This window comes from Globicephala melas, chromosome 14 (genome assembly GCF_963455315.2).
Source record: "Globicephala melas chromosome 14, mGloMel1.2, whole genome shotgun sequence".
Taxonomy (NCBI): domain Eukaryota; kingdom Metazoa; phylum Chordata; class Mammalia; order Artiodactyla; family Delphinidae; genus Globicephala; species Globicephala melas.
In genome coordinates, this window is record NC_083327.1 from 10,171,131 (window position 1) to 10,195,712 (window position 24,582).

Below are 24,582 nucleotides of genomic sequence, written 5' to 3' on the forward strand. Positions count from 1 at the left end.
CAATATACCAAAAATTTTACCAATTCAACATCTAATCAGTATAAAACACTTAATAAGATATGTTACATTCTTTTTTTCAGTGCTAATTCTTGGAAACCTGGTGTGTATTTTATACTTACAGCACATCTTCGTTAAGACCAGTCACATTTCAAGTGTTTAATGACCACACGTGGCTTGGGCTACCATTTTGGACAGCACAGTTGTAGACCATGTGAGGACTTATTTTTTTTTGCTGCCAAATCCTGTGTTTACATGGGAAAAGAGTGTCTTCTGAGCAGTGCCTAGTTCAAAAGAATCTAGCTGTTTTTTTCCTCTATAAAATGAAGATAATAATAGAAACAACTATTATTGTTAAACAACTCATAGGGTTATTATGAGGAATAAATAATATAATGCATGCAAATCATGGTACATGATGGGTAGTCTCAATATATGTTAGCTATTATCATTTTTATTAAGTTTGTTTTGGAAAATGAGCTTACCCATTTTAAGAACTCCTTTATTTATTTATTTATTTTGAAATATATTTCATTTACAATGTTGTGCTAGTTTCTGGTGTACAGCAAAGTGATTCAGTTATACACACACACACACACACACATACATATTCTTTTTCATATTCTTTTCCATTACGGTTTATTACAGGATATTGAATATAGTTCCTTTGTTGTTTATCTGTTTTATATATAGAAGTTTGTATCTGCTAATCCCAGACTCCCAATTTATCCCTCCCCCCACCCCCTTTCCCCTTTGGCAACAATAATTTGTTTTCTATATCTGTGGGTCTGCTTCTGTTTTGTACCTAACTTCACTTGTGTCATATTTTAGATTTCACATATAAGTGATATCATATAATGTTTGTCTTTCTCCTTCTGACTTACTTCACCTAGTATGATAATCTCTAGGTCCATCCATGTTGCTGCAAATGGCATTATTTCATTTTTTTTAATGGCTGAGTAGTATTCAATTGTATTTATATACCACATCTTCTTTATCCATTCATTTGTCGATGGACATTTAGGTTGCTTCCATGTCTTGGCTATTGTAAACTGTGCTGCAATGCATGTATCTTTTCAAATTATGGTTTTCCCCGGACATATGCCCAGGAGTGGGATTGCTGGGTCATATGGTAGCTCTATTTTTACTTTTTTAAGGAATCTCCATACTGTTCTCCATAGTGGCTGTACCAGTTTACATTCCCACCAACAGTGTAGAGGAACTCCCTTTTGATTTTCCTTACACCTCTTTTAAAACACGTATCACATTCTGTCTGGAACTACATGGTTAGTAGTTGGCTGTGCAGCTGTTTTAGTTCCTTTTTGTGAGCTGGTGTCCTAGGAGCTCGTACCAAGTTGGTAGGTGTCCTAGGAGCTGGTACCAAGTCTCATTTATCTCTGTGAGCTGAGAAGTTCCTAACCATGTTTCTTTCACTGTGCTTATCATGTTTCACAGTGCCTTATCATGTTGGCCATGGTGAAACTACCAAGGTGAGAATTTCAAGTAGGTAGGAATATATAGGGATTAAAAAACTCAATGGAGAGACAAATATTTGAATCACTAAATTTAGAAATAAAGTCAGTAAAGGAATTTTTGGATGAACAGTGTGGCCCTATAAAATCATCCTTTCTTTATCCCAGATTTTCCTCTAAAGTAAATAATTATAATCACAAATGATAATGATTATTGAGATATAATGGTTATTGAGATATTTTTTTCAATGTTTTAATTTATTTTTTTTTGCCAGACTTGACAGTTGATCATCAGAGAGTTGATTTCTTTGGATTAATTTCAGAATTCTTTTGTCATTTTATGGTTTTGAATCTCTAGGATTTAGCAACTATTTTCTTTAAATTGTGTCATATTATTTTGTATGAAGAAACATTTCACCATTTGGAGACCTTTTCCTCATAGAATTCTGTGAGTTAAATTCCACTGATCATTTTTTTCCTCAAATTATCTTTGTAACTTATATAGAATATTAGTCAAAATATTTGCTCAGAAAATAGAGTTTTGCAAAGGAGAAACACTAAAACTTTAAGTACCACAGATCAGCCTAACTTAAAACAATGACCTAATGTAATTATTTAAGAAAGAGTGTAAAAATATTTTAAAAGGATAAGATTGGTGGGAAAATTTCTATTAAGTCTAAGGTTCTCTCTAATATATTTTCCTTATAATACAGGCATCACAACTCCTGATTTCAAACTTTATTACAAAGCTATAGTAATTGAAACAGTACTGGCATAAAAATGGTTACATAGACCAATGGAACAGAATTGAGAGCTCAGAAATACCCACACTTATAAGGTCAACTAATATTTGACAAGGGTGCCAATAATATTCACTGGGTCAAGGTTAGCGTCTTCAATAACTGGTGTTGGGAAAACTGGACAACTACATGCAGAAGTGTGAAATCGGACCTCTATCTTATATCATTTACAAAAATCAACTCAAAATGCATTAAAGACTTAAATGGGAGGCCTGAAATTGTAAAACCCCTTAGAAGAAAACATAGGAAAAAAGCTCCTTGACATTGGTCATGGCAGTGATTTTTTGGATATGACACTGAAAGCACAAGCAACAAAATAAAGACTAAGTGGAGCTACATCAAACTAAAAAGCTTCTGCATAGCAAAAGAAACAATCATCAGAATAAAAAGAATGGGAGAAAATATTTGCAAACCGTCTGTCTGATAAGGGGTTAATATCCTAACATACCTAAAGGAACGCATAGAATTCAACAAGATGAAAACCAAATGGTCTGATTAAAAAATGGGTGAAGGACTTGAATAGACTTCTTTTCCAAAGAAGACATATGAATGGCCAAACAGGTACATGAAAAGATGCTCAGCATCAGTAATCATCAGGGAAATGCAAATCAAAATCATGAGGTATCACCTCACACCTGTTAGAATGGCTATTATCAAAAAGACAAAAGCTAACAAATGTTGGTGAAGCTGTGGAGAAAAGGGGACCCTCGTGCACTGTTGGTGGGAATGTAAATTGGTGCAGCCACTATGGAAAACAGTATGGAGGTTCCTCAAGAAATTAAAAATAGAACTACCATATGATCCAGCAGTTCCACTTCTGGATATATATCTGAAGGAAGTGGAGTCAGGATCGCAGAGAAATACCTGCACCCCCATGTTCACTGCAGCATTGTTCACAATAGCCAAGATGTGGAAACAACCTAAGTGTCCATTAACAAATGAATGGATAAAGAAGATATGATGGAATATCATTCACCTATATAAAAAAGGAAATTCTGCCTCTTGTGACAACATAGATGGACCTCGAGGACATTATGCTAAGTAAAATGTCAGGCAGAGAAAGACAAACATTGTATGTTCTCACTTATATGTGAAATCTAAAAAGCTGAACTCGGAAATAGAGAGTAGGATGCTTGTTGCCAAGGGCTGGGGGTGGGGTGAGGAAAATGGGAACGATGTCAGTCAAAGGGTACAAACTCCCAGTTACAAGATCAATAAGTTCAAGGGATCTAATGTATAGCATGGTGTCTATAATTAACAATACTGTATTATGTATTTGAAAGTTAAGAGAGGAAATCTTAAATGTCATCACCACACTCGTGCACACAGAGAGACAATCATACGAGGGGACGGAGGTGTTAACTAACCTTACTGTGGTATCATTTTGTAATATATACATGTGTTAAATCATCACATTGTATACCTTAAAAGCTTGCATAAGTTATATGTCAATATCTCAACAGAGCTGGAAAAAATATTTCTCCATTCCTTGGTAAAGTATCATCTACGTGTACCTTAGTGCTATCTCTGCATAATATAGGTCTGATACTGTTACCCCTTTTAAAAACCCTTCAATGGTAGCTTATTGCCTGGGTCTTCACGTTTTTGATTGTGTACTCCATCAGTAAAAATTCTGAATATGGACCCAACGTGTGTCTTTTTCTTTATAAATTACACACACACACAGACACACACACACATACACACATTACACTCAACAAACACTCAAAATTAAAAAGGATGAGAAAATATAAATACAAATAGATGTTCTGTTTTTTTCCTGAATAGGTTTGCATATGCTCCGGAGTGAGTGCACCCCACTTTGGAGACTACTTGTCTAGAAGATAAAATGCAAATTCTTTGGTGGAGAACACGAGATCCTTACAGACTGGCACCAGTATCCAGTTATCTTCCACACTTCCTGCACCTGCTTGGTGCTTTACACATTGGACTGCACACCATGTTTTCCTTGTTTGCTTCTTTTGTGCATGGTGAGTTCTTATTTGTCCTTAGACTAAAATGTCACCTTTTTTTAAAGATCTCTTGACAATCTCTCCTTTTTTCTTGCTCTCGTGTGTGTTGTCCATACCTTTATTACAGCACATAGTGTTATCTAAGACGGTTTATAGTGTGTGAGTCATTCCTTGAGAACAGGGACCTTGACTTACTTATCTTCCATTCCAGCTCTAAGCAGACAGAACAGCTTAAGAAATATTTACGAAGCTTCGTATTATGTGTGAGGGCCTGTCCTGGGTGCTATGAGAGTGTATGAGATGAATAAACATGATTTCTGCCTCCAAGGAGTTTATAAGTAAAATGTACCTTGAAGGAAATATTTCTTAATTACTGTCCAAGGGAAGTATAAATATTTATCTAACAATTATGAAAGTTAGAGGACATATTTTTAATTTATATGTTCTAGAGAGCCAGTGGTATATGATTAATGTGTTCGAGAGGATGAGTGATAATATTTTTAGAAAGGAATTTCAAAAACGAACAGTCTGGGCGTACTTTCCCATATCCTGTTTACTTCAGGCGGCTGTACTGACAGATGTCCTCAGGCAGTGATCGAAATAAAAACAAAATAAGGCAGGTAAATGTGAACAGTTTTTCGTCCTGTTTACGTGAAAGCGTGCACTCAATTATTTTTATAGCAGAGTTTAAATTTCCTCAGTGCTTTTCAACCTAACAATTGAGTAATTATTGTAATATACCCACAGACACGTGGGAATTATAACTGTTTTAACTAATGCATGGCAATTGAATGAAGTGATTTGTCCAGGATCAGTGAGAGCCACTATTACAATTCAGATTTATTGCCTTTTCTAGAATTCAAACCCGAGGATGGTGCTTCTTCATAATTTTCTTGATTTTCTACATCTCCTGTGTTACCCTTGCATCTTAAAACTTCTGAGTACAGTTTGGCTTAGTCTTGGAAGTCATTTCAATGATAGGTACATAATATGTAAAGTTAGTTGCTGATTATAAATTACATGGCATTTTCTTTGTCAGTTTCCTTTCACTGATTTGCTATAGAGAAGCTGAAAAAGCAGTCACTTAAAAACAAGATATAAGTAATTTTGCCTCTGTGAAAAGCCTGGAAAAGACCGATACGTAAAATTTAAATACACTGAAAAATTTAGAAGATATGTCTTAGTTGTATCTCTTCAACTTCAGGGAATTTAAAATACATCGATTTTTGCAAATGTTGTGAATTATCAGTGAAGCAGATAGTGAATCAACTGGGAAAATCACACAAGAAGAAGAAACAGGATGACCTTCAGAAATAAGCTAAAACTGCGTGCAAAGCAACTCAAAATTGAATGACTCAGGCAGATTAGAAGATTAAGGTTCAAATCTGTTCTTCTAAGTAGTACGTGAAGCCACGGTGCTGTTGAGTCAGTCCTCCTGATAATCCCTTTCGGTCAGAATTCTCTCCACATATACGTTCCTATTTCCTGACTAATGAAGGATATACTGGCTTAGAAACGTTGTTGTTGTTTTATAACAGAAAAAATAATCTGAGATAATGGGATCTGGATATTAGAAAGTGTTACAACATCACTATAACCTGCTAATTAACACAGAAGCAACTTATTTTTCTGATGGTTGTATTCCTAAAAGTTTTATATAAATTCAACCATATTTAAGATGACACATGAGAGTTTGCTGCTTTTTAGAGAGCTATGATCAATCCTTTTGTAGAGGGATAGCTGAATTTTCATTCTTTAGGTTTTTTTTTTTGTCTGCGTTGGGTCTTTGTTGCTGTGTGTGGGCTTTCTCTAGTTGCAGCAAGTGGGAGCTACTCTTCATTGAGGTGTGTGGGCTTCTCATTGCAGTGGCTTCTCTTGTTGCGGAACACGGGCTCTAGGTGCGCGGGCTTCAGTAGTTGCGGCTTGTGGACTCAGTAGTTGTGACTCGCGGGCTTAGTTGCTCCGTGGCATGTAGGATCTTCCCAGACCAGGGCTTGAACCACTGTCCCCTGCATTGGCAGGTGGATTCTTAACCACTGTGCCACTAGGGAAGTCCCAGGTATTCTTTTTAATAGGACACATTTATAGTTGTTTTCTGTACCAGTAATTTAAGTAAAAAGAAAAATGCATTTATGTTGGGCTTATCTTTCTAATTGAGTTCCTCAGGAATAAAAATCACAATCTTACAACTCACTAGTTAGAATGCTAATAAAACACAATATTAAAATTTAATCCATTCTGTGTTTAAAAAATTCCATCAGAACTGGTTACATCAGTTGGTGAGGTGATACCAGTCTCCATCAATAGACCCCTTTCGGTTTGTCTACAAACAAGCAAGCACCAGAGGACAAAAATCCAAACAACTAAAGCAAAACTGAAACTCAGAGTTTTAGTGATTGATTAATCCCTCCAACTCCAAGTAAAAACCAACATCAAGATACATAATTAATAATGCTATATGTAGTGACATCCTTACATATAAATGAAAGCAGTCAAAATAGGTCACAGTTTTAACTTACAAGATGTGGCTATAAAATAATTAGATTGTATGAAGGAGTGAAGAAATGGCTCTTAATAGAGTTTTACAAAGAAAGTTCCAAAAGTATTTTGAGGGATAGAGAATTGGAGAAAAGGCATTTAATCTGTTAAAACTTGTGTTCTCTTTTACATTAATTTGTGTTTATTTGAAAAAAAAAATCCCAAGAGTCTATTGTTTTATTGTCACACTGTTGTCTCTCAAGTAGCCAAGCTGACAGCTAAGCCACAGTGATGTCCGCAGAGGTGGACCCCATACAACGCTTTCTGTGGAGAAGAGTATCAGTGAGTCGATAGGAAGACACGGTCTTTTATTGGGACTGCACGGTGGAGCTGTAGGGAGGACTTATCTGAGGGAGAAGAGATGATCAGATTAAGGTCAAAAACTAAGGTTATTAACCTCCTAGAATATCTCTGCACCAACAGTGCTTGTGTGCTGCAGCATGTGCTTCCCGTGTCGTATATATTTTTTGGGGATTGACCAATTTTTATCGAGATGTATTTCTGGAAACTATCCTTCCGTCTAGGCAGAACTGCTCGTGCTGTTCAGACCCACTCCTACACATAAGGGGGTCTCTTAAGTTCTTTACCCCGTTTCAAATGAGGGAATCAGTGCAGTCTGCTGTCTCCTAACCAGGGTTGATGTATATTAATTAATTAATTAACGATTTAATCATTCAGACCCTGCATAAGTTCAAAACGTTATGAAAGTAGTGCCAAAGTATTTAGTACAGATAAATACTTGGGACTTTAGTGTTGTCTAAGGAAACTCTGCATTTCTATAACTGGATCCTTACTTGGGAGTGAATGGAATTGCTGGAGATAGTTTCAGGTATCCTGAGGTAACAAGATCACACTAGCAATTATCTCCTCAAACTTTAGAAACCTTTAAAACTTTCTGACAGGAGCTGGGGAAAGGCAGAGAAAAGATAAATCTTTTCCTTTCTGATAGTTCATTATAAACCCAATATGTGTGAAAACCAACAATCTGGGTCACCTGAAAATAGACTTTGGAAACTCACTAGCATTTCATTTTATTTTCCATAGTAATCAATGGGACAACAGATGTTAGTTTCTGGATATGGCTCTAACTGTAGATTTTTGATGTATTCTTCTTGGCATTTTTAAAAAGTTGTAGTGAGCTTACAATAATTTACAACTGATATTTTTATCCCCTGTAGAATGGGATTAACAGCTGTCTTCAATTTTATAGCTACTACAGTTTATTCTATGCTAGGTTCTTTTTCTCATTTAATCCTTATGGCCCCCCTCCAAGGTATTATATCCACTTGACAGACAAGGATCTTGAGGCTTGGAGATGTAAGCAATTTACTCAAGGATATAGATGGTAAGGTGTAGGGGATCTTGACCAATTCACAAGTTTTTATTCAAAGTTTAAGTAACATACAAGATGGCAACATTCCTGGAGCATTGTAGTGTCCCAGGAATATTTAGTTGCTTCCTTTCTTTCCCCCTTAGATCATGGAGAGGAGAGACGCCCCCTTAATGTGCATTTTCCTCTTCCACTCTTTTTTTTTTTTTTTGCGGTATGCGGTCCTCTCACTGTTGTGGCCTCTCCTGTTGCGCAGCACAGGCTCCGGACGCGCAGGCTTAGCGGCCATGGCTCACGGGCCCAGCCACTCCGCGGCATGTGGGTTCTTCCCGGACCGGGGCACGAACCCATGTCCCCTGCATCGGCAGGCAGACTCTCAACCACTGCGCCACCAGGGAAGCCCCAAGCTGAGGCTTTTGATGGCCCATTTCTATGAAGTTTAAGCAAGTGACATTGAAACACTTGTCTTAGGTACACTCCTAATTATAACAAATATAAGAATTACATTTCTTATCTTTGCATAAGAATTTTTATCAGTAATTTTTTTGCCATTGTCACTTTGTAACAGGAACGTTTACTTTCCTCGCCTCCTCGGTTTGACCCAGAAAGCATTTAGTCTGAGGCACAGAAAAAGATGAGGTCATACTATTCAGATCATGTGGTGATACCAGTAACACGTTGCATCAATTGTTATGACCATTAGGTGGCAGGCTGATGCAGAATGACATCGCCCTGGGAAACTGGACAGTACTCAATGTCTGTCTGGCTTCTTCTCTGGCCAGAGGGGCAAGTAGGCTTTTCCTGGATTCAGAATGCAAGCTGGATGAATTCGAGCCTCTGTCGCCTTATGGACCTATCACCCCAATTACCATTCCTCCTCATTTCTGCTTTTAGGCCTTCAAACACAAAAGACTAAGCATCCTATTCCAGGTAAAAGAGTTATTTCCATACTATCGTGATGTGACCCTAGGGCCCTCTTAAATAGACATCTAGAACTCAGAGGGGTCACACTCTAAAATTTTGAGTCCTGTAAAGAAAATTTAAAAAACACCAAAGAGGGCTTCCTTGGTGGCGCAGTGGTTCAGAGTCCACCTGCCGATGCAGGAGACACGGGTTCGTGCCCCGGTCCGGGAATATCCCACATGCCACAGAGCGGCTGGGCCCGTGAGCCATGGCCGCTGAGCCTGCGCGTCCAGAGCCTGTGCTCCACAACGGGAGAGGCCACAACAGTGAGGGGCCCGCGTACCGCAAAAAACAAAACAAAACAAAAACAAAAACAAAAAACACCAAAGAGGATTTCCTTGGTGGTGCAGTGGTTAAGAATCTGCCTGCCAATGCAGGGGACAAGGGTTCGAGCCCTGGTCCGGGAAGATCCCACATGCCACGGAGCAACTAAGCCCATGTGACACAACTACTGAGCCTGTGCTCTAGAGCCCGTGAGCCACAACTACTGAGCCCACGCGCCACAACTACTGAAGCCCGCACGCCTAGAGCCCGTGCTCCGCAACAAAGAGAAGCCACCGCAGTGAGAAGCCTGCGCACCGCAACGAAGAGTAGCCCCCGCTCGCTGCAACTAGAGAAAGCCCGCGCGCAGCAACGAAGACCCAACGCTGTCAAAATAAATAAATAAATTTATAAACAAACAACAACAAAAAACACCAAAGAACCCAGAAGTGGTGATGGGAATTTACAAAAAGAAGGGTTTATTAACTACAGTTCCTGGAGAGACATAACTTGACAAAATTACCTCCTTTTTCAGTGGTTATGAGAAGTCAAAAAGTTTCAGTCTAAATTGGCTTTCAGGGCTCCATCGCTGGTGGGGATCCAGGTCTTTTCTCTCTCACTGTACTCTTTCCTGCTCTGAAGTGGTAGTGCCTACTGGTGCTCAGTGTCTCAACCAAAACAAAGCAACTTTGTCCCCATGTTTCTTCAGATTTGACAAAATCTAGTTTTTGCTCAAACCTGTCTGCATTACATGACCTCCACGGGAGTGATGTTTTTGTCTGGTTCAGTTACTGCCTCTGATGCCTGAGTTACTCCAGACCCCGTGCTACCTTCCCCACTCCACCTCAGCTCCATTTTCAGACCCTACATGTGGCTCTAGTGCTAGCACGTCCCCTGGGGTGTTCCAGCTTGTATCCTTGCTCAGAATTCCAGCTCTGCCTTGTTAGTCCTATCACCACGTTACTGATTAGGCTCTACTACTAGCACCTGAACTTCTTGCCAATACTATTCTAAACCTGTTTCAAGGCTCTGATGCTGTCACCATCAAGTCAGTTAAACTCTACTTTTTCATGTCCCTGTGGTTGCTTGATGGAAACTAATTATAATTGTCCCTCAGTTCCATTGGGGATTGGTTCCAGGCACCCCCATATCAAAATCTGGGGATGTCCTTATATAAAATGGCATAGTATTTGCATATAACCTATGTACATCCGCCCTTATATACATTAAATCACTTCTAGGTTACTTACAATACCCAATACAATGTAAATATTATGTACATAGCTGTAAATACAATGTACTTCCTATTAAGTAGTTGCCAGTTCCTGGCAAATTCATGTTTTGTATTTTGGAACTTTCTGGAAAATTTTTTTCCAGTATTTTCAATCTGTGGTTTGTTGAATATGTGGGTGCAGAACTTGCAGATATGGAGGGCCAACTTAAAAATACTTTGTTTTATTGAAATATAGTTGATTTACCATGTTGTGTTAGTTTCAGGTGTAGGGGGAACAAATTTTAATAGAAAATTCAAGAGATTCTCCAGAAAACTCTTGGAACTAGTAAGAGTTTTGCAGTGTTGGTGAATCCAAGATCAACATACAAAACTTAATTGTATTTTTTATACCGTCAGTAATGCATTAGATAATGCAATTTATTATTTAAAAATTTTTTTCACATCTTTATTGGAGTATAATTGCTTTACAATGTTGTGTTAGTTTCCGCTGTACAACAAAGTGAATCAGCTATATGCATACATATATCCCCATATCCTCTCCCTCTTGAGCCTCCCTCCCACCCTCCCTATCCCACCCCTCTAGGTGGTCACAAAGCACCGAGCTGATCTCCCTGTGCTATGCAGCAGCTGCCCCACTAGCCAACCATTTCACATTTGGGAGTGTGTATATGTTAATGCTACTCTCTCACTTTGTCCCAGCTTCCCCTTCCTCCCCTGTGTCCTCAAGTCTGTCCTCTACGTCTGCGTCTTATTCCTGCCCTGTCACTAGGTTCATCAGTACAGTTCTTTTAGATTCCATATATGTGTTAACATACGATATTTGTTTTTTCTTTCTGACTTACTTCACTCTGTATGACAGACTCTAGGTCCATCCACCTCATTACACATGACTCAATTTCGTTCCTCTTTATGGCTGAGTAATATTCCATTGTATATATGTGCCACATCTTCTTTATCCATTCATCTGTCGATGGACATTTAGGTTGCTTCCATGTCCTGGTTATTGTAAACAGTGCTGCAATGAACATTGTGGTACATGTATCTTTTTGAATTATGGTTTTCTCAGGGTATATGCCCAGTAGTGGGATTGCTGGGTCATATGGTAGCTCTATTTTAGGTTTTTTAAGGTAACAGCATACTGTTCTCCACAGTGGCTGTATCAACTTACATTCCCACCAACAGTGTGAGAGGGTTCCCTTTTCTTTACACTCTCTCCAGCATTTATTGTTTCTAGATTTTTGGATGATGGCTATTCTGACCAGTGTGAGGTGATACCTCATTTCCATAATATTGATTCTTCCAATCCAGGAGCGTGGTATATCTCTCTAACTGTTTATGTCATCTTTGATTTCTTTCACCAGTATTTTATAGTTTTCTGAGTACAGGTCTTTTGCCTCCTTAGGTAGGTTTATTCCTAGGTATTTTATTCTTTTTGTTGCGATGGTAAATGGGGTTGTTTCCTTAATTTCTCTTTCTGATCTTTTGTTGTTAGTGTATAGGAATGCAAGAGATTTCTGTGCATTAATTTTGTATCCTGAAGGAAAACTTGAAGGGTATCCTGAAACCTTACCAAATTCATAGATTAGTTCTAGTAGTTTTCTGGTGGCACCTTTAAGATTTTCTACGTGTAGTATCAAGTCATCAGCAAACAGTTACGGTTTTACTTCTTCTTTTCCAATTTGTATTCCTTTTATTTCATTTTCTTCTCTGATTGCCGTGGCTAGGACTTCCAAAACTATGTTGAATAATAGCGGTGAGAGTGGACATCCTTATCTTGTTCCTGATCTTAGAGGAAATGCTTTCAGTTTTTCAGCATTGAGAATGATGTTTGCTGTATATGGCCTTTATTATGTTGAGGTAGGTTCCCTCTAAGCCCACTCTGTGGAGAGTTTTTATCATAAATGGGTGTTGAATTTTATTATTATTTATAGTAAAATATACATAACATAAAATTTGCCACTTTAACCACTTTTAAGTGTACAGTCCTGTGGCATTAAATACTTTCATACTGTTGTGTAACCATCACCACCATCCATCTCTAGAAATTTTGAATCTTCTCAAACTGAAACTCCCTACCCATTAAACAATCAATCTCCATGCCCCGCTCTCCCCAGCCCCTGGCAACCACCAGTAAAATGTACTTTCTATCTCTATGAATTTGACTACTCTGGGTACCTCAGATAAATGGAATCACACAATATTTGTCCTGTTGTGACTTGTTTATTCCACTTAGCATAATGCTGCCAAGGTTCAAACATGTTGCAGCACATGTCAGAATTTCCTTTCTGAATAATATCCCAGTTGTACAAATATGTCACATTTTGTCCATCCATTAATTCATCAAGGAACACTTACATGGCGTCCCCCTTTCGGCTATTATGAATAAGGTTTCTACAAACAAGGGTGTACAAATACATGTTTGAGTCCGTGCTTTCAGTTGTTTTGGGTGTGTACCCAAAAGTGGAATTGCTGAATCATATGGTAATTCTATGTTTAATTTTTTGAGGAACTGCCATGCAGCTTTTCACCATGGCTGCACCATTTAACATTCCTACCAGCAATACACAAGAGTTTCAATTTCTCCACACCCTTTCTAATGCTTATTATTTTCTGTGGTTTATTTATTTATTTATTTGATAATAGCTATCCTAATGGGTCTGAATTGGTTCCTGTATTATTATTTTTTTTTTTGCGGTACGCGGGCCTCTCACTGCTGTGGCCTCTCCCGTTGTGGAGCACAGGCTCTGGACGCGCAGGCTTAACGGCCATGGCTCACGGGCCCAGCCGCTCCGCAGCATGTGGGATCTTCCCAGACCGGGGCACGAACCCGTGTCCCCTGCATCGGCAGGGGGGCTCCCAACCACTGCACCACCAGGGAAACCCCTCCTGTATTGTTTTGAAGCAAATCCCAGACATCATAAATTTCACCCACAATTATTTCAGTATGTATGTCTAAAAGATAAAAACCCTTTCAGAAAGTATAACTCCAGCCTAAAGAATTAATAAAAATTCTTTAATATCATCAAACACCCAATCAGTATGCACAATTTCAACTGTTTAGAAATGGAACAATCCAGGGTTCTGTTTGGATCAGGAGCCAAATATATTCATACATTGCTACTAATTGTTGTCTTTTAAGTCTCTTTAAACCTTTGGTTTCAGACACGGTCCCCCCGCTGCAGTGTTGGTATAGCCATGTCTCACCAGGAACTCTGGTCTCAAGTGCCGGAGTCAAGGCCTCTGCACGCAGTACCCTGTGAACAAGTGAAACTACACTAAGCACAAAGGAAAAGAAAGAAAGGCTGGGGATGAGGCCTGAGCTCCTGTGGTGGGAACGCCTAGTCCAAGCCACTGGACTAGCAGAGAACTTCAGGCCCCAGGGAATATTAATGTGTGAGCTCTCCTCGTCTCTGCATCAAGACCCGACTCCACCCAACTGCCTGCAAATTCTAGTGCTGGACGCCTTCGGCCAAACAAGCAGTGAGACAGGAACACAACTCCACCCATCAAAAAAAATTAGATGACAAAATATATGGTAGAGATGAAGGAGCAAGGTAAAAACCAAAAGGACTAAATAAATGAAGAGGAACTATGCAACCTACCAGAAAAAGAATTCAGAGTAATGATAGTAAAGATGATCAAAAATCTTGGAAATCAAATGGAGGCACAGATTGAGAAAATACAAGAAATGTTTAACAAAGACCCAGAAGAACTAAAGAACAAACAACCAGTGATGAACAACACAATAACTGAAATGAAAAATACAGTAGAAGGAATCAGTAGCAGAATAACTAAGGCAGAAGAACGGATAAGTGACCTGGAAGACAGAATGGTGGAATTCACTGCCGTGGAACAGAATAAAGAAAAAGGAATGAAAATAAATGAGGACTGTGTCAGAGACCTCTGGGACAACATTAAATGAGCCAACATTCAAATTATAGGGGTCCCAGAGGAAGAAGAGAAACAAAAAGGGTCTGAGAAAACATTTGAAGAGATTATGGTCGAAAACTTCTCTAACATGGGAAAGGCAATAGCCACCCAAGTCCAGGAAGCACAGAAAGTCCCATACGGGATAAACCCAAGGAGAAACATGCTGAGACACATATTAACCAAACTAACAAAAATTAAATTCAAAGAAAAAATATTAAAAGTAGCAAGGGAAAAGCAAAAAATAACACACAGCGGAATCCCCATAAGGTTATCAGCTGATTTTTCAGCAAAACTCTGCAGGCTAGAAGGGAGTGGTAGGATATATTTAAAATGATGAAAGGGAAAAACCTACCACCAGGATTACTATACCCAGCAAGGATCTCATTCAGATTTGACGGAGAAATCAAAAGCTTTACAGACAAGCAAAAGATATGAGAATTCAGCACCACAAACCAGCATTACAACAAATGCTAAAGGAACTTCTCTCAGTGGGAAACACGAGAGAAGAAAAAGACCCACAAAACAAACCCAAAACAATTAAGACAATGGTAACAGGAACATACATATTGATAATCAACTTGAATGTAAATGGATTAAATGCTCCAACCAAAAGACACAGACTGGCTGAATGGATACAAAAACAGGACCTGTATATATGCTGTCTACAAGAGACCCACTTCAGACCTAGGGACACATACAGACTGAAAGTGAGGGGGTGGAAAAAGATGTTCCATGCAAATGGAAATCATAAGAAATCTGGAGTAGCAATAGTCATATCAGATAAAACAGACTTTAAAATAAAGAATGTCACAAGAGACAAGGAAGAACACTGCATAATGATCAAGGGATCAATCCAAGAAGAAGAAATAACAATTATAAATATTTATGCACCCAATATGGGAGCACCTCAATACATAAGGCAAATGCTAACAGCCATAAAAGGGGAAATTGACAGTAATACAATAATAGTGGGGGACTTTAACATCCCACTTACACCAATGGACAGATCATCCAGACAGAAAATAAATATGGAAACACAAGCTTTAAATGACACAATAGACCAGGTAGACTTAATTGATATTTATAGGACATTCCACCTGAAAGCAGCAGAATACACTTTTTTTCTCAAGTGCACACGGAACATTCTCCTGGATAGATCACATCCTGGGTCACAAATCAAGCCTTGGAAAATTTAAGAAAATTGAAATCATATCAAGCAACTTCTCCAACAACAACACTATGAGATTAGAAATCCATTACAGGAAAAAAAACTGTAAAAAACACAAACACATGGATGCTAAACAGTGCACTACTAAATAACCAAGAAATCACTCAAGAAATCAAACAGGAAATAAAGAAATACATAGAAACAAATGACAGTGAAAACACAACAACCCAAAACCTATGAGACACAGCAAAAGCAGTTCTAAGAGGGAAGTTTATAGCAATTCAATCTCACCTCAAGAAACAAGAAAAATCTTAAACAATCTAACATTATACCTAAAGCAACTAGAGAAAGAAGAAGAAGAACAACAATGGAAACCCAAAGTTAGTGGAAGAAAAGAAGTCATAAAGATCAGAACAGAAATAAATGAAATAGAAATGAAGAAAACAATAGCAAAGATCAATACAATTAAAAGTTAGTTCTTTGAGAAGATAAAGAAAATTGATAAACCTTTAGCCAGATTCATCAAGAAAAAATGGAGAGGATTCAAATCAATAAAATTAGAAATGAAAAAGGAGAAATTACAACCATCACCACAGAAATACAAAGGATCATAAGAGACTACTACAAACAACTATATGCCAATAAAATGGACAACCTGGAAGAAATGGGCAAATTGAACCAGGAAGAAATAGAAAATATGAACAGACAAACCACAAATAATGAAATTGAAACTGTAATTAAAAATCTTCCAACAAACAAAAGTCCAGGACCAGATGGCTTCACAGGCAAATTCTATCAAACATTTAGAGAAATGCTAACACCTACCCTTCTCAAACTCTTCCAAAAAACTGCAGATCGAGGAACACTCCCAAACTTGTTCTATGAGGCCACCATCACCCTGATACCAAAACCAGACAAAGATATCCCCCCAAAAGAAAATTACAGACCAATATCATTGATAAATATAGATGCAAAAATCCTCAACAAAATACTAGCAAACAGAATCCAACAACATATTAAAAGGATCATACACCATGATCAAGTGGGATTTATCCCAGTATATACACAAGTCAATCAATGTGATTCACCATATTAACAAACTAAAGAATAAAATCCATATGATCATCTGAAAAGATGCAGAAAAAGAGTTTGACAAAAGTCAACACCCATTTATGATAAAACCTCTCCAGAAAGTGGGCATAGAAGGAACCTACCTCAACAAAATAAAGGCCTTATATGACAGACCAACAGCTAACATCATTCTCAATGGTGAAAAACTGAAAGCATTCCCTCTAAGATCAGGAACTAGACAAGGATGTCCATTCTCTCCACTATTATTCAACATAGCTCTGGAAGTCCTAGCCACGGCAAGCAGAGAAGAAAAAGAAATAAAAGGAATACAAATTGGAAAAGAAGAAGTAAAACCATAACTGTTTGCTGATGACATGATACTATTTGTAGAAAATCTTAAAGATGCCACCAGAAAACTACTAGAGCTAATCTATGAATCTGGTAAAGTTGCAGGATTCAAAATTAATGCACAGAAATCTCTTGCATTCCTATACACTAACAACAAAAGATCAGAAACAGAAATTAAGGAAACACCATTTACAATTGCAAAAAAAGGAATAAAATACCTAGGAATAAACCTACTTAAGGAGTCAAAAGACCTGTACTCAGAAAATTATAAAACACTCATGAAAGAAATCAAAGATGACACAATCAGATGGAGAGATATACTGTGTTGTTGGATTGGAAGAATAAATATTGTGAAAATGATTATACTACCCAAAGCAATCTACAGATTCAACGCAATCCCTATCAAATTACCAATGCCATTTTTCACAGAATTAGAACAAAAATTTTATAATTTGTATGGAAACACAAAATAGCCCAAATAGCAAAAGCAATCTTGAGAAAGAAAAAATGGAGCTGGAGGAATCTGGCTCCCAGACTTCATACTGTACTACAAAGCTACAGTAATCAAGATTGTATGGTACCGGCACTAACACAGAAATATAGATCAACGGAACAGGATAGAAAGCCCAGAGATAAACCCACACATCTATGGTCATCTAATCTATGAAAAAGGAGGCAAGAATATAAAATGGAGAAAAGACTGTCTCTTCAATAAGTGGTGCTGGGAAAACTGTATAGCTACGTGTAAAAGAATGAAATTAGAACACTCCCTTACACCATACACAAAAAATAAACTCAAAATGGATTAAAGACCTAAATGTAAGGCTAGACAGTATAAAACTCTTAGAGGAAAACACAGGCAGAACACACTATGACATAAATTTCAGCAAGATCCTTTTTGACCCACCTCCTAGAGTAATGGAAATAAAAACAAAAATAAACAAATGGGACCTAATGAAACTTAAAAGCTTTTGCACAGCAAAGGAAACCATAAACAAGATGAAAAGAAAACCCTCAGAAAGGGAGAAAATATTTGCAAACTGACAAAGCAAAGCAACTGACAAAGGATTAATCTCTAAAATATACAAGCAGCTCAGGTAGCCCAATATCCAAAAAACAAACAACCCAACCCAAAAATGGGCAGAAGACCTAAATAGACATTTCTCCAAAGAAGACATACATATGGTCAAGAGGCACATGAAAAGATGCTCAACATCACTAATTATTGGAGAAATGCAAATCAAAACTACAATGAGGTATCATTTCACACTGGTCAGAATGGCCATTATCACAAAATCTAGAAACAATAAAGCTGGAGAGGGTGTGGGGCTAAGGGAACACTCTTGCACTGTTTGTGGGAATGTAAACTGATACAGCCACTGTGGAGAACAGTATGGAGTCTCCTTAAAAAACTAAAAATAGAACAACCATATGACCCAGCAATCCCACTAGTGGGCATATACCCTGAGAAAACCATAATTCAAAAAGACACATGTACTACAATGTTCATTGCAGCTCTATTTACAACAGCCAGGTTATGGAAATGACCTCAATGTCCATCGACAGATGAATGGATAAAGAAGATGTGGCACATATGTACAATGGAATATTACTCAGCCATAAAAAGGAAAGAAATTGGGTTATTTGTAGAAATGTGGGTGGACCCAGAGTCTCTCATACATAGTGAAGTAGGTCAGAAAGAAGAAAACAAATATCATATATTAACGCATATATGTGAAATCTAGAAAAATGGTGGAGATGAACCTTTTTGCAAGGCAGGAATAGAGATGGAGATGTAGAAAATGGATGTGTAGATACAGGGGTTGAAGGGAGGTTGGGATGAATTGGGAGATCAGGATTGACACATATACACTTCCATGTGTAAAATTGATATCTAGTGGGGACCAGTTGTATAGCACAGGGAGCTCAGCTTGGTCCTCTGTGATGACCTAGATGGGTGGGGTGGGGGGTGTGGTGGGACGGAGGTCCAAGAGTGAGGGGATATATGTGTACATATAGCTGATTCACTTCGTTGTACAGCAGAAACTAACACAACATTGTAAAGCAATTATAACCCAATTTAAAGAAAAAATACCTGTAGTTTCTTTCAATTCTCTTTATTTTTCCTTGCAATTTAGTTGTTGAAGAAATTTGATTGTTTGATAAAGTATTCCACAGTCTAGATTTTGCTAATACATCCCTGTGGTATTTAATATGCATTTATTAATTTCCTTGCAATTTTTTTGTCCTTTTATTTTTTTTCCTATACTGTATTTCCTTGCAATTTTTTTTATTTTTTTAATTTTTTATTTTGCAGTATGTGGGCCTCTCACTGTTGTGGCCTCTCCTGTTGCGGAGCACAGGCTCCGGACGCGCTCCGCGGCATGTGGGATCTTCCCAGACCGGGGCACAAACCCGTGTCCCCTGCATCGGCAGGCGGGCTCTCAACCACTGCGCCTCCAGGGAGGCCCTCCTTGCAAATTTGAATCAGATTCAGGTTCAGTCTTTTAGGTGGTTCTGGGTTCTTCTCTAAGGAGACTTAGAGTATCTGTATGTTTCCTAGCAGTCCTTTATGATCATTGTTTCGGTCTGCATAATCCAATATGGTAGTCACATGTTGCTATTTAAATTTAAGTTAATTCAAATGAAATAATAACAAATTCAGTGTCTTGGATGTACTGACCACATGTCCAGTACTCAACAGCCTCATGTTGCCCATGGCTACTGTATCAGGGTGGATATGGAACACTTCCATCCTTACAGAAAGTTCTATTGGACAGCACTGGTCTAGATCTATTAATTCACCAAGGGTTGTGATATGGTGCTATTCTGATTCTAACATTTATTTTACATTTTACTAGCTGGAAAACTTCCAAAAAGAGAACTTTCCCCGTACCTACTGTTTGCTTACCAGTGATACAGTTCATGTAGGAAAGACAGGATAGAGTTGAATACTTTCCCTTTAATGAGATTGATTCTATCAGTTATAAATAAGTAAACCATGCTTACGTCAACATTATATAATTATTGTTCACTACAGAGCCAACTAATGAATTATGGTTACACTTCCATTTTTATCTATTTTAAAAAATATTTGTTCATTTATTTACTGTTGGCTGCGTTGGGTCTTCGTTGCTGTCCGCAGGCTTTTTCTAGTTGTGGCGAGCGGGGGCTACTCTTCGTTGTGGTGCGTGGGCTTCTCATTGCGGTGGCTTCTCTTGTTGTGTAGCACGGGCTCTAGGCGCACAGGCTTCAGTAGTTGTGGCGCACGAGCTCAGTAGTTGTGGGTCACGGGCTCTAGAGCGCAGGCTCAGTAGTTGTGGCTTGCGGGCTCTAGAGCCCAGGCTCAGTAGTTGTGACGCATGGGCTCAGTTGCCCTGCAGCATGTGGGATCTTCCCGGACCAGAGCTCGAACCCATGTCCCCTGCATTGGCAGGCGGATTCTTAACCACTGCACCACCAAGGAAGTCCCTTTTTTTATCTATTTATTTTTCTTTTCTCTAGAGTTTCTAAATTTCCTTCCCTTCATTACACAATTTTATATTACCATAGTCTCAATTTTCTCCCCCAGTTTTCCATTACATTTATCTTTTCTACTAAGGTCCTTTTTTCCCCTTGAGGCCTTATTCCTGGAATTCTTCCTGTTGGAACTTCTGTCTTCATTGCTCTCTGGGGTTATATATACTTTTTCCTGAATCTCATGTCTTCCTTTTTCTTGGATTATTTCGTTTGTTTGCTAAATACGTCCTCCAAAAGTAACTTCCTAAAAAGAGTTTGTTGAAGGCAAAGTTTCTGAGCCATTCCATTTCTGAAAACATTTTAATTCTATTGTCATTCTTGTTTGATAATTTGGTTGGACAGAGAATTCTAATTTTAAATTTTGGACACTCATACAGAAAGTTAAGGACAAGCCTTGTTATTATTATTCCTAGTTAATTTCAGTATCATTCCTTGTCTTCCAGTGGACAGGGGTTTCCTCCTCTGTTCTGGGTAAAAAAGATTCTGGTGTTCTGTGCAGGACTCTGTCTAAATAGGTGTCAAATAGATGATAAATTTAAGTAGATGTTCATTTCATACATAATATTTCTGAAATTTTATACAGTTTGAATGTGTAAAAAATCAAACAACAGACTTGAGGATACGGACTGTGCTCTAAATCAGCAAGTAATGTTTCTCTCAATGCTTCTCCCAAAACCAGCCTCACTGATCTGAGAACAGAGGGTGGAAAAGAGGCACGAATAACGTTCAAAGATACTTGAGGGATTTTATATACTCTTTTGCAGACTGGGTAAGTTTGTTTTCCGTTAGATGAGGGATAATTGCCTCATGTTGGGGAAAGCATGATTTTTCTGTTTTTTGTTGACGTTGAGTATGGTTAAAAGGGGTATATACAGAGGCCTAGTTGATGACGCATGGACTTTGGTAGCTTTGTACTGTGCCGACTTATCTAAGATGAAGCTAAATTTCCTAGAACTCCCCTCCCTGTATAGTTATGAGTTAGTGTTGGCCATAAGAGATACTTTATATGAATTTGGAAGCCAGCAGTGAAACCGAAGTCATATTTTTCACTCTCTGAAGGTCAGTGCAGGGCTCTAGGCGTTGGCCACTAGCCCAGATTTCTGCTGCTGTGTTAGTTGACTTGTGGGTGTGGGGCGGCAGTGGGTCTCGTAGCCTCTCCAGTTCTCAGGGGATCTCCTCCTTGAGCTTTTCTGAATGCTGGGCTAAGCGCATATGCAGCCGGCTTCTCCTGCAGGTTGCCCATGACGTCCGAGTTGGAGGTGTTAATAGAGACATGGGTTCCATGTCTCTTGCCCTCATGCTTCCTTGTTATGGTCCACACGTAGCTTTTCTGCCCTGGCTGTCTTAGAGTGACTTAGACTCAACGCTAGGTGCAGAGTCAATGGCTGCTCCCACAATCGCATAGGATCTATCTCCTATAGATTCCTCTTTTCTCAATGAACCACACCCTAAGACATGTCCAGAAGGGACACGGGAACAGTGTAGGGTTCTTATGCCAAAGGCCATTCAGTTTTCATAGGGGGAACATATATAATTTTTTTGTATCAAAACTCATGAATTTTATTCCAAAGAGTTTCTAAGATGCTCCCTTAAAGACTACTTGCTAAAACAATATCATTTTTATTGTTTTCTTTTTAAAAGAAAAATTATTATATATATGTTCATTGTAGAAAACTTGGCAAATCCAGGTAATTACCTGCATACTGATAACATTTTGCTGAATACCCTTCCAGTTTTCCTTCAATGCATATATCTATGATGTATATGTATACAGAAACACAATTTATTTTTATAAAAATGGAATCATTTAAATTCTGTTTTATAAAAGACTCCCCCCAACAGCATCAGGAATATTTATCTTTAGATAATTAAATAGTCTCCAAAACAAACAAAATAATAAAGTCTCCAATTCAAGAACATAATTTTAAATTGCTTCACAGTATTCTGTTGCATAGGCATACCATAATTTATGTAACCCCATCTCTTATTGTTACTATCAGACAACTTTAAGTTTTTCTTACTTAAAAAAAAAAATCTAGGAAGAAGTTTTTTTTTTTTTTTTTTTTTGCGGTACACGGGCCTCTCACTGTTGTGGTCTATCCCGTTGTGGAGCACAGACTCCGGACGCGCAGGCTCAGCGGCCATGGCTCACGGGCCCAGCCGCTCCGCGGCATGTGGGATCCTCCCGGACGGGGGCACGAACCCGTGTCCCCTGCATCGGCAGGCAGACTCTGAACCACTGCGCCACCAGGGAAGCCCAGAAGATTTTTTTATTAATCCTTTTAAGCAGTTTTACTGAGTGGCTACTCTGTGCCTCATCTCTGTGCAAATCTACATGGTTAAGTTTTTCTTGTGTATTGCGAGAAGGAAGGCATAAACAGGGAGGCTGCATCAATTTAAAATCTGCACAGATGTCATTTTACGAAACAACTAGGTGGTTCTAAACCTTTCTAGAAGACTTCTTGGAATGCAACATTATCAACTAATCTTTTGGAGTGCTTTTTGCATTTTCCTGCCTCTAGAATAAACCTGAATTTATTGATCCATCTTACGAAGTGAAGCTTGGAAAGAATTTTCTCCAGGTTTCCAACTTCCTTTTCTCATCAAAGAGAGAGTTTACCTGTAGACCCTCTGTGGCCCACAGTATGTTGAAATGAGGCAGAATTTCAGTCCCTATCCCGGACCTGCTGAATCAGCATCTGCACTTCACTGTGATTCTCATACACATTAGAGTTGGAGAAGCACTGATTTAGACTTTGACAGAGCCCACACTTGACCCTGAACAACAGAGGTGAGGAGACCAGACAGGCAGTAACAGCTGTGTCAGGGACACAGGATGTGTACCCAAAGACCCACTTGGACCCTTTTCACTTTACCCAAGCCCTGCCTGCACAGGAAGTCGGCCACTAAAGATAGGAGTGCGGAGGAGACAGGAGGACATAGGGACGTCTGCTAGCTGTTCAGCAGGGTGAAAAAGGGTGGAACAGGAAAGGGAGGAAAGCGAGTTCCTGGACTCCAAAACCACAGTTGGTCTAGGTGCTACTTTCCCCCTTATTTAGCACATAGCTTTGTGAGGAGACACCCTTGGCTGACCTCTTTTCTTTTTGCATTTTGTCCCGTATTAAAATGTGACCATCCAAAACTTTTCTCCATGAATTAGAAACTTTAAGTTGTTAGGGACTGAATGTGCCTGTTTTCCAACAGTTGCTGGCAGTTCCCTGCTTTTATGGTGTAGCCATGGTGAAACCTGAGTCATCTGAACATGGTGACAGCACCAAGCAGTGGGGAAGGAGCTACAGACAAGCCAGGACGCAGGAGCTGGAGCTCAGCAACTGCTGGGCACCCTGGGCCACTGGTCTTCCTAAGGATAGGAGAGCCACCCGAATTCTAACGTGTTTACACAAATTGCTCCAGGCTTCACAGTGCTAATGAATATCTTCTGTAGCCGAAGTGCTTAGCGATAGCCCACAGTATAAAGCATCTCCCCCGACAGTTGTTTCTCAGAGTTCTGAGGAGCAACACCTAACTTCCGCATGTGCCAGAATTTTCTTCCTCTTCTTTTTTTCTTTTTTTACGGTACGCGGGCCTCTCACTGTTGCGGCTTCTCCCGTTGCGGAGCACAGGCTCCGGACGCGTAGGCTCAGTGGCCGTGGCTCACGGGCCTAGCCGCTCCGCGGCACGTGGGCTCTTCGCGGACCGGAGCACGAACCCGTGTCCCCTGCATCGGCAGGCAGACTCTCAACCACTGCGCCACCAGGGAAGCCCATTCCTTTTCTTTTTTTAAACGGAGAAACCACATTTTTCCTGGAGAGGTAAACGATATACGTGAGTTTTTGTTTCAAGGGAAAGAAGTTTTTCTCTTGTGCCTATTCATTCGTATATATTGAACAACTACCAGAAAATACACCCCTGTTTGGCGTGTGTGTGTGCGTGTTTGCCGTTTCTCTAAAATTCTGACTCATCGTCTGGACGACAATG

The 24,582-nt window shown here is 39.1% G+C and overlaps 1 protein-coding gene across 1 annotated transcript in view; it reads left to right on the forward strand.

Annotated features, from left to right (window-relative positions):
- The first annotated feature begins 4,139 nt into the window (after positions 1-4,139).
- The window catches only part of CD109 (CD109 molecule), a 135,328-nt gene continuing 114,885 nt past the window's right edge, over positions 4,140-24,582 (forward strand). The window contains exon 1 of the mRNA XM_060283392.1: positions 4,140-4,260. The gene's annotated coding sequence lies outside the window, so the exon portion shown is untranslated. The remainder of the gene's footprint in view (positions 4,261-24,582) is intronic.